The 11,094-nt window shown below is 37.4% G+C and overlaps 1 protein-coding gene across 1 annotated transcript in view; it reads right to left on the bottom strand.

Moving 5' to 3' along the window:
* Positions 1-784: 784 nt before the first annotated feature.
* LOC145684808 (uncharacterized) overlaps positions 785-11,094 on the bottom strand; it is a 109,027-nt gene continuing 98,717 nt past the window's right edge. The window contains exon 8 of the mRNA XM_081757176.1: positions 785-936. The gene's annotated coding sequence lies outside the window, so the exon portion shown is untranslated. The remainder of the gene's footprint in view (positions 937-11,094) is intronic.

The following is an 11,094-nucleotide window of genomic DNA, read 5'->3' as shown; positions in this document are numbered from 1 at the left end:
GTATGTAGTTTTTTATGTGAATATATTGTTTTGCTCAGCAAATAGTTTTGTTTGTGTTTAAGTATATATCAAGCAAAGCTTCTACTTATGGAAAATATTACTAGGTATCTTGTATGATTCTTTTTAGACAGCCAGTTGAGATTTTGATCAGAGTGGAGGTCCGCGTCCACCTGGAGACCCGGGGCTACAGCCCCCCTAAGCCGGGCCTGTTCATAGGTGGGTTTTAGGACGAAGGTTGCGCTCATAAGATTATTTGGAAAATAACAACTTTTCATGAAAATGATACAATCAAAAGGTAGTTTGTAAATATAGGAGAGAGTGTTAATTTTTTTTAGGTGAAGAACCGTTAATTAAGGGGTAGAATGGTAAATTTTGGGGATAAAGAATGATTAATTTGGCGGGAGAATGATAAAAATCGGGGGGGGGGGAATTAAATATGGGTAAGAATGGTAGACTTGGGGGACAGAATGTTAAAATTTGAGGTAAGAATGCTAAATCTAGAGGCTTGTGTCCAAGTCTTTGGTGGGAATGGGCACCCCTGGAACCTTTTACAGACAATAGGATCAACCTGCTCTCTACGGTGTTGGTATGTTGCGACTTCACTGCTGAGCTCAACATGCCCTCTACAAGCACATGCATTCTGTGATGCAAATTTCGTACTACATAAAAAAATGGTGTTCTTAAATGCATTTTCAAACATCATATTAAGCAGCATTGCCAATTCAATAATACGGAAAAGGTCAGGTCTGAAAAAATAAACTTCAAAAATAATATAACTTGAAAATATATTTTATTAATTCATAACATATGAATTATAATTAATGTGCATGTGTGTATTACAAAATTAAATGCGTTGATGTTTTTTTAAAAATCTTTTTTAAATTTTTTGCTGTGCAAACAGTGAAAAAGAAGTAATTAAGCAAGCATTCCAACCATCTGTAAGAGTATAATAAAAAAAAAAGAAAAGAAAAATATTAGAATGTCCCAAATTTCGACAAACAAAACACATATCATTTATACATATATGATTTACTTTTTCAAAATAGAAAAAAGTTTTTTCAATCTAAAATACAATGAGGGTTAATATCTTGTTATTATCACTTCGTATATTAGTAACTCTTTTCATCCTTCATTTTGAGTCTCATTGGGTGGCTAATTTTTAATTAAATACTTTTCAGAAATGAAATACCTCACGTCTATGGTCTTTAGGTATATGCACACATCTGTGCTCTATCTTAAAAAGGTAGAACCTTCATTTCAGACACAAACAGCGCTGCGAGAACCTACCCAAAGTCCCTGTAATGTGGTACATACTTTGCTCCATTTCGAGCCTATATCATAATACTTTTCTGAATGTCTTCAAATATAGTGGTGTAGAGAAGCGCGTTTTCCTTAATAACAATTTAATTATAGTGAAAGTAAATATCTATTTTTAATTAAGAAAACATATCTAATAATTATTTTCCCAAATACATTTTCATGACTTTGTAACTAATACAATATTTTATTTAATATTAGCTTATAATTATTACGAGGCATTTATGATTATTATTGTAATCTATTTCCTACATTTATATTTTTGTTACTAATATTCCATTTATATTTTCGACTAAATATATCGTATTGAAAGAAACCCATATTCATACTATGAACAACAAAATTTGTTCATAGTGGAACAAAAGAAGACCAACATTTTGATTCGTGTTTGACAAGATTATTTAGTTTTAGCTAACTTCATAAGTAAATTATATAAAAAGCAAAAGTTTTTCGTGTTTAATTAGTGCCCTTTTTTAAAGGTGGTAATCATTTAAGAAATAAAGCTTATAATAATAATAATGTTAATAATTAACACGCAGCAAGTATGTAGTCTCAAATATTAATTAGGTATAATTAATTAGATGCCGTTCTTTATAAATGAATATATATCTATAGAAAATAACGAATAAAATAAAAATAAAGCTGATAATAAAAATAAAAATAAAAATAAAAATAAAGTTGCAGTTTGATAATTGCATAGTTCTATAACATAACTATTCAAAGCTAATGTTCAATCGGGGATTTTTTTCAAGAAGAAACTTTTCCAAAGAAATCAAGAAAAAATATAAGAGGGAAAATCCAATTTGCACAATAACTGTGGCTATGCTATGGAATTGATACTCATTCGGACTCTTTTATTAATGAGCGGAATTTTTTCCGAAAACATACTGATGTTTGTGAAAACACCAACATTACGAATGACTGAATAGTCCATACTCACTGGATTTCTACGGCAGGGTATGACATACAACAATTACAATATCAATGAGGTGACGCATGTTTGAGTCCAGTAGCGACCTTAATTTTGTAAGTGGAGTCGTACTGTGAGCAGTGTTTCTTCCAGACATGTTTTTAGGGGGCACTGCCCCTTCCCCCGGACGAAACCAAAATAATACGTATGTAATATACTAATAAATTAAATAGTACCAGCAGTGCCCTCCCGGAATACTAAGTGTGAACCCCCGGAACACTTCGTCTGAAAGAACGACTGAAGCTAGTATTTTGATATTTTCACAGCTAGACCCAAGAATATTTGCGTCCCTCGTTAAAGATTCAAATGCACGGATTACACTGACAGCCAATAAGCAATAGCGTCAGCTCCTTTCAGTGTTAGTAGTGTTATAAAGAGTTAACTCGGTAGCACTTTGGTTGTACCAATATCGTTTTCAGTATTTATTCTCTGTCGTGGACAGTCTTTATTCATACTATATTTCAATCTCTATTTTTTGAGCTGAGCGAAGCGAAGCTCTTATACTCGGGTTAGCCGTTTGGTTGTCCGCGAACTCCTCCTAGACCGTTTGGCCGATCTCAACCAAACTTAGCACGCTGATAGAGTATGTTGTGCTGAGTGACAACATAGGTCGAAATCAAAAATCCGATGTACCATCGAGGAATAATCACCGAAAAACGCTTCCTCCTAGACCGTTTGGCCGATCTCAACCAAACTTAGCACGCTGATAGAGTATGTCGTGCTGAGTGACAACATAGGTCGAAATCAAAAATCCGATGTACCATCGAGGAATAATCACCGAAAAACGCTTCCTGATTACGTAGTTTAAGCTCGCTCAGCTCATTTCATTGCAATCGGGTATATCCATTGCATTCCTAGTTTAATATACTGCCTCTGAAAATTTGCCGTTTTAGACTCAACCCCTATGATTTGCGCGTAAGTACGGCCCTGGTTGCGAAAAGACGGTTTACGTAGCATTCGAATACTGAAAAGTGGATAAAGGAAAGGTAACGTGAGGCAGCATCACTATTCCTCATCAACTAAAACCGTCCATATAAATAGACGAATGTGTTTGCATGAGGCCGCACGATTGGCCAACTAAAAGGTGGATGCTTGTACCGTGAAATTGGTGCGTATACAGAGTATGATGTTACGACAGTGATAATGTGTGTGAAAGCAATAATAGACAGAAGATAAGTCATTGTCGTAGTGACTAGGTAGTTTTTATTGTTTATTTATTTATTTATTTATTTACAGTATTTATTTTAGTTTAACGTGCAATGGTTATGCCCTATAGTTTAAAGAAGACGGATTATTAATGAAAGTGAAAGATTGTGAAGCTAATTTTTTGTATTTTGCCCGGGAACCGAATCTGGGACCTCTCATGGCGCGGGAGGATCCTTTAACTTCTAGATGAAATTAAGAAAAAAAATCAGGTCATAAATTTTGTACATAAATTTCCAAACCAGTCGAGAAAAGGTTTTCGAGAATAGAAACAAGACGAGAAACGAATTGAGACAAGATACGAGACGAGACGAGAAACCTTATTTGTCGTTTTGTAGTCTACACTAATAGTAACAATCGGGCAGTAGACCTTAAAATATGATTGCAGAACGCGATGAACACATCTTGTTCGTATGATTGTGACAAACCGTTCACTGTCATCCACAGTATTAGCTCGATGCTTAAACACTAACAAAAATAGGATTGTTTCAGTCGACAGTGAATGCTGATCGCACACCTTTGCATCAGCTTTCATTAACCTAGAATCACAAACACTCGGCTTACAAGTAGCGCATAAACTAAGTCGCCGGTGTGCTGAGTAAGAGATGACCATGCCATTGGTGTCAGCAGCACATAAACGGGGTTCGGGGGATTCGGAGGTCTTTCCCCGGAAAATTCTTAAGAAATAGTCTTCGTACATTGCAAAAATGGCGTTTTTGAAGCATTTTTCACTTAAAAAGCAAATAAAAAATAAAATTTTTGTGTTTTATTTTTACCTTTGATAGACTAGTTTTTTTTTGGAAAATGTGGTAGTAAAAGAAACAGACGCACACAATTTACAGATTGTTTACTCAAACAGTAGGGCTTAACCTTGTTTTACAATTTTCATTAAACTTAGAAGATACCACGTGTATGTCAAAAACTAAATAATAATAATAAAAGGAAATGTGAAGTGAATACTCGGAAACAATAAAGTTTTGAAAACAGATTTTAGGCCTACAAGTCTACAACTGATGTAAATGAGGCTCATCAATGTATAGTGAAAAAAAAAATTGTTGAATTTTTGTTTTTAAGTAAACCGCTTTGACGCTCGCTACCTAAACAAAAACAGTTTGTTACTTCACAGTTTACTTAACCTTCACTTTTATAAGATCAAAAACTACCTTTTTTCACAATTGGAAACAAATATTTGTTCTATTTTTTCATATGCACTTTGTCTAACATTGTTTTGTGAACGTATCAAACTACTACATGATTGAGTCTCTTTAGGATTATAGTTGACCTAAAATACTTTAAATATTGTAGGAGAAGAAAACCGTTTTATAAATATTAAGGGGGACACGTTCCCGGTAGGATTGACGCCCGTGATACGACTTCTTCTTCAAAGCTTTTTACATTAATGGTTGCATAACGTTAGACACTATCGTAGTGAGCGCGATCTTCTAGCTTGCATTGTGGAATGTCATAGAAACCAAACGGCAGGTGTCATTGTGTATGACGACACTGGTTGGTTAGCACTCCTGTTTCAGAGAGTGTCGATGTGTGATGGAATGACAGACATATAAGCAGCATGGTAATGCCTCAGGAACCACATCAATGCTGTTTGATTCGATATCATGAAGTGCAATGTCCGATTGTAGCATAATAAATTACAAACTCCATGCCATTACGATTTATAATGGCTAGAAGTATTGCACAGCTCTGAAACTGTAACAATTTCTATGTGTCACGCTTCGAATCTGTGGTGTAAACTTCACTTCTCTCATTCGTTACTTGCTTAGTGCAGGAGTAAAAGTGCGGGGCAACGAGGGAGGGCGTCGTCCGCCCACTTTCAGAAAATATGTGCAGCATCCCCCCAGTTACTAAGAATTACAATGAGCAAAGATAGGCAGGGGGACGGCGTGATGTTATGCCATTACCTACCGGCTTACAAATAAAGGTTTCCCAGGTGATACACGCCGATTTTAATCAAACTTCACAGGTTTGTAGAACAGCAAAAAATAAGCGGCACGTATTTTTTTTTTATAGCGGCCCATATGCATATTTAGGTGGTATAATAGGGCTGTCACATTGGGACAACAAAGCATACTTTAGGTAATAGCGCGAAAACGAGAAGAGATAGCCAAACGTCGTAAAGGAGCAATGCTTGTCATGACACGATAAGCATTTCAATAACACATAGTGCTTACACGGGGATAACACACAACATCCGCAAATGGACTAATCAGGGATGAAAAGCAGTCACAGAGCTTTATCTATTACGCGGAATCCAAATAACTTTGGTAAGAATAAAGAATGATAAAGAATAAGTGATACGCGTTTTTTTTGTTTTTGCAAGATGAGACAAAAATCGTAAATAGATGCATTGTTATCTCAATGTCGAAAGATTGGAGAACTGGGAATATGAAGATGTGAACGCCTGTATGAGAGGCAACCTATCAATCAGTGTTGTAGAACTGGTTGCAGACACGCCAGAAGAGAGACATTGGCTCAAGGACATTGTAATGTAAAATAGTAGAACCAGAAATGCGGCGAAAACTGGGTATTACCTGGGATGGGAGTGTATGTCTACGTCAAACACGGAAGCCGTACAGTGTGGAAGTGGGAGCACATTTGTGTTTTGAAACTAATAGACGACCGGTTGGTGGCGAACGTTTGTGCATCCTATACGTGGATATACGTGTGTTTGTGTGTATATACCATGTAAAGATACCGGTAGAAGTCCTGAACACATGAACCCGTGTCTTACGAAGTAGTCAGCATGAGGTGTGTGTAAGTGGTATGCTATTGTTTGCAGTGTTGTGAAAATGACGTGTGTGTTGTAAATCCACACAATGTGCTGGATATGTTAATGGACGCATACAAATAAACAAAACGTGTGAACACTGTAAAAACCGAATATGAAATGGAAATAAAGGATATACTTGTTGATGTCCTGGAAAGTTTCAGGAAAGGTTGTAATACCGAAGTGGGAGTTACAGATGATTTGGTATTTAGTGATAATGACGTACATTACGTCGCTTCTTCACTCGCGAGTGAAAATGACACAGAAAGCAACGAAGACGAAGGATTATCACAATACAACGTCGGTATTCCGAAGAAAGGGAGCACCAGCGAAGCTGTAGGCCCAGAATATAAAGTGAAGGCAGTGCAGTTTTGGAAAAGTGGAAAGAGGCGTTTGTCGTTTGAAACTGTGAAACATAGGTTCAAGTTCGTCAAGAGTAGGAATGACCTCTATAAATGGGAAAGACAGTTGCATGACGGTTTAACAAATTATGAAAAAGGAACGCATATTGATGCAATCGTATATGAGAAATTTCATACTGCTAAATGCAAAAATCTTACAATTCATGACACAGACTTACGACGTTGGGCTATAGAAGCTAGTCAAACTGTGGGATTCGACGGGTTTAAAGCGTCAAACCCGCAATGGCTATGGCAATTTAAAAGGCGTCATCACATCGTGTCACGGAAAATTATAAAATATGTCACGTACAATAGCGCAGAACAATCCAAAGATATACATGATAATGCTAATAGGTTCGTGCAAAGTGTTCGCTCATGTATAAATTCTCATGGCGCGGAGAATGTGTATAATACAGATCAGAGTGGATTCAATTTGGAATTTAATTCGGGTAGATGTCTGGCAATGCGTGGGGGGAAACAGGTCTACGCAAATGTGCAGTCTCTGTCTGCGACGACACTCAGTTACATGATACAACCAATCGTATCTGCCAATGGAAAGTTACAGTCGCCTATGCTCATCGTCTTAAAAGAACCTCAGGGAAAGTTCAGGCCACGGGTACAACAGACAATGCTTCGACCAGAAAACTTGCTGATTTGTGCATCGACATCCGGCAAAGTAACCAAAGAAATTATCAAATTATGGTTTCAGTCTGCGTACCTTCCACAAGTTGGTGACCGGACCGTGCTTTTAGTAAATTCCTAGACTGGGTATGATAAAGATGATTTGGCAGCTATCACAGATCCAACCAAACAATGTATACACGACTCCAAAAGTGCATTACCACCTGCAATTCTCGTTTTCCTGCAATAGCAGGCAACCCAAAAAGCTCGGCGGTTCGGTTGGTTCCGAATTCGAAAGGCGCTGGACCAAACCTCAAATCTGTAATAAATATATCAGTGTGGCAAACTGCAAATAAGGGAATAAAACAAATTGTTAAAAATGACAATAATATTATCGTGACGGAGATGGATGACATCAAAAGTTACAAAATGATCTTACTTAAGCAGTTCAAACAAGATGAATGGCAAGAAACATATATAAGAGGAAAGCATTTCTCTCCTCACCTCCCAAAAAAAGAATCTCATAAAAAAGAAAAAGTTACATAAAGTTACATAAGTTTTAATATAAAAGTCCCACTCTATATTGTGAAAGTTGACACCCAAAACGCAAGAACAACTGAACCAAAGTCAATGAAATTGTGCACAGATATTGTAGACGTAAAAGGAGGGAATACGAGTTTCGTATTTTCCTGGAAAAAACGGCTGGGTGGGGCACGGACCCCTCCAAACCTTTGATCACGAAATATCATAACTGCTAGTAACAGTATGTCAGAAGTGTGTAAAAGACATGAAGAATTGCAACGGAACTTTTTGTATTGAAAATACGCAAAAACTAAAGGAATACGGGCTTTTTAAATTTTCTGCGGAAAAACGGATTAGGGGCAAAAGGTCCCACCCAAAATTTTGAAACTTAACGTCCGAAAGGCAACAAGAAGTGAACCTAAGTGAACGAAATTAAGGCAGATGTTGCAAACGTAACATGAGGATACGAGTTTTGTATTTTTCTCGAAAAAACGGTTGGGTGGGGCGCGGACCCCTCCAAACCTTTGATCACGGAAAATCAAATGTGCTGGTAACAGCATGTCAGATGTGTGTAAAGGACATGAAGAATTTAATCAAACTGCGTGTATGGACAATACGCAAAAAATAAAAGTAAACATTTATTTAAATTTTCTGTGAAAAAACGGTTTTAAGGGGAAAAAGCTCAAACCCAAAATTTTGAAAGTTGACGCCAGAAATGCAAAAGGAAGTGAACCGAAGCGAATGAAATTGTGCACAGATATTGTAGACAAAACGGGGAATCCGCGTTTCGTATTTTCCTGGAAAGAACGATTGAGTGGGGCGCCGATCCCTCCAAATATTTGATCACGAAAAGTGAAAAGGCTAGTAACAGTATGTCAGTCAGATGTGTGTAAAAAACATGAAATATTGAAACGAAACTTCTTGCATGGATAATACACAAAAAATAAAGGAACACAGGATTTTCTATGTTCTTCGCAAAGACGGTTTTAGGGGGCAACCTCAAAATTTTGAAATTTGACGCCCGAAAGGTAAGAAGAAGTGAACCGAAGTGAAAGAAATTTTTCTCAGGTATTGTAGATATAAAATGTAGGAATACGGGTTTAGTATTTTTCTGGAAGAAACGATTAGGTGGGGCACTAACCCCTCCAAACCTTTGATCACGAAATATCAAAAGTGCTAGTAACCGTATCTGAGATGTGTGTAAAGGACATGAAGAATTGCAACGAAACTTTATGTATGGACAAAAAAATAAATGAATATTGTTTTTTTATTTCCCGCGGAAAGACGGTTTTAGAGGGAAAAAGCTCCCACCCCAAATTTTGGAAGTTGACGCCCGAAAGGCAGAAGAAAAAATGAAATCTTTGAGTTTTACGTCCCACGTTTATGACCGGTTAGAATAAAGGAGACGGTGATGATGAGTAATGAATGAAATGGTGGAATGAAGAAAGTGGGAGGAAACGGAGAACCCCGAGAAAACCCACGCACACGGTGTTTGTTCACCACAAGGTTCACTTGGCGGGGGCTTGGATCGAACCCGGGACCCCAAGCACCAGAGGTGAACTCTACCACTGAGCCACCGCGGCCCCTGAAAGGCAGAAGTAAACCGAAGTGAATAAAAATTTTCACAGATATTGCATACGTAAAATGAGGATACGAGTTTCGTATTTCCTTGGAAAAAACGGCCGCGTGGGGCACGGACCCCTCCAAACATTTGACCACGAAAAAAAATTCTAGTAACAATATGTCAAATGTGTGTAAAGGACATGAAGAATTGCAACGAAACTTTGTGTATGAACAATACGCAAAAAATAAAAGAATACGTTTTTTAATGTTCTGCAGGAAAACGGTTTAAGGGGACAAAAGAGCCCACCCCAAAAGTTTGAAATTTGACGCCGGGAAAGCAAGAAGAAATGAACCGAAGTGAATGAAATTTTGCACACATATTGTGAAAATAAAATGTGGGAATACTAGTTCCGTATTTCCTTAAAAAAAACTGTTAGGTGGGGCACGGACCCCTCCAAACATTTGCACAGGAAATATCAAAAGAGCTAGTAACAGTATATCAGATTTGTGTAAAGGACATGATAAATTCCAATGAAACTTTATGTACGGGCAATACGCAAAAAATGTAGAAGGGTTTTTTCTGCGGCAAAACGGTTTTAGGGGCAAAAGCTCTGACAAAATTATGAAAGTTGGCGCCGGAAAGGCAAAAAGAAGTGAACCGAAGTGAATCAAATTGTGCACGGACGATGTAGACATAAAATGAGGGAATATGAGTTTGCTATTTTCCTGGAGAAAAGGGGTGGTGGGGCCAGGGCCGGATTTAGCATTTTGGCGCCCCTAGGCCCAATAATTTTTTACGCCCCCTAGTCTGGTTAAAGTTACTTTCTTAAAAACCTTCATTTAAAAATATATCAGGCCTATATGTTAATTGCTTAAACACCACTCCACGATGCAATTTTATCTTTAACTTTACCAACAATTATTTGTTCCAATGAACTTCAAATTCAGAATGCTTTATTAGCCTGATTTTTTTAATCAATTCAAAAAATATGTTAAGTTATGGCTATTTATTTTTATTTCTAGATATTTTTTAATTTTTTTCTCTCGGCCGTGCGCCCCCTGGGAGCTTGCGCACATAGGCCCGGGCCTACCGGGCCTATTGGGAAATCCGGCCCTGGGTGGGGCACGGACCCTTCCTAACGTTTGATCACAAAATATCAAAAGTGCTAGTATGTCAGATGTGTGTCAAAGACATGAAGAATTGCAACATAACTTTGTGTATGGACAATACGCAAAAAGTAAACGAATACAGGTTTTTCTAAGTTCTGCGGGAAAACGGTTTTAGGGGCAAAAGCTCCCACCCTAAAGTTTGAAAGTTGAGCTCGAAAGGCAAAAAGAAGTGAACCGAAGTGAGTGCAAATGTGCACATATATTGTAGACATAAAATGAGGATACGAGTTTTATATTTTCCTGGAGAAAATGGACGTGTGGGGCACGGACCCCTCCTAACCTTTGATAACAAAAAAATAAAATGCTAATAACAGTATGTAGAAAGTGTATAAAGGACATGAAAAATTGCAATGAAATTTATGTATGGATAATACGCCAGAAATAAAGCAATACGGGTTCTTTTATGTTCTGCTGAAAAATGGTATTAGGGGGCAAATGCTCCCACACAAAATTTTGAAAATTGACGTCGGAAAAGCAAAAAGAAATGAACCGAAGTGAATGAATTTCTACGTACGGTTTCCTATTTTCCTGGAAAAAAGGGT

Source organism: Thermobia domestica, chromosome 5 (assembly GCF_964235325.1).
Source record: "Thermobia domestica chromosome 5, izTheDome1.hap1.1, whole genome shotgun sequence".
NCBI lineage: Eukaryota > Metazoa > Arthropoda > Insecta > Zygentoma > Lepismatidae > Thermobia > Thermobia domestica.
The sequence above is the reverse complement of the archived record's forward strand: the minus strand, read 5'-3'. Positions and strand labels throughout refer to the sequence as shown.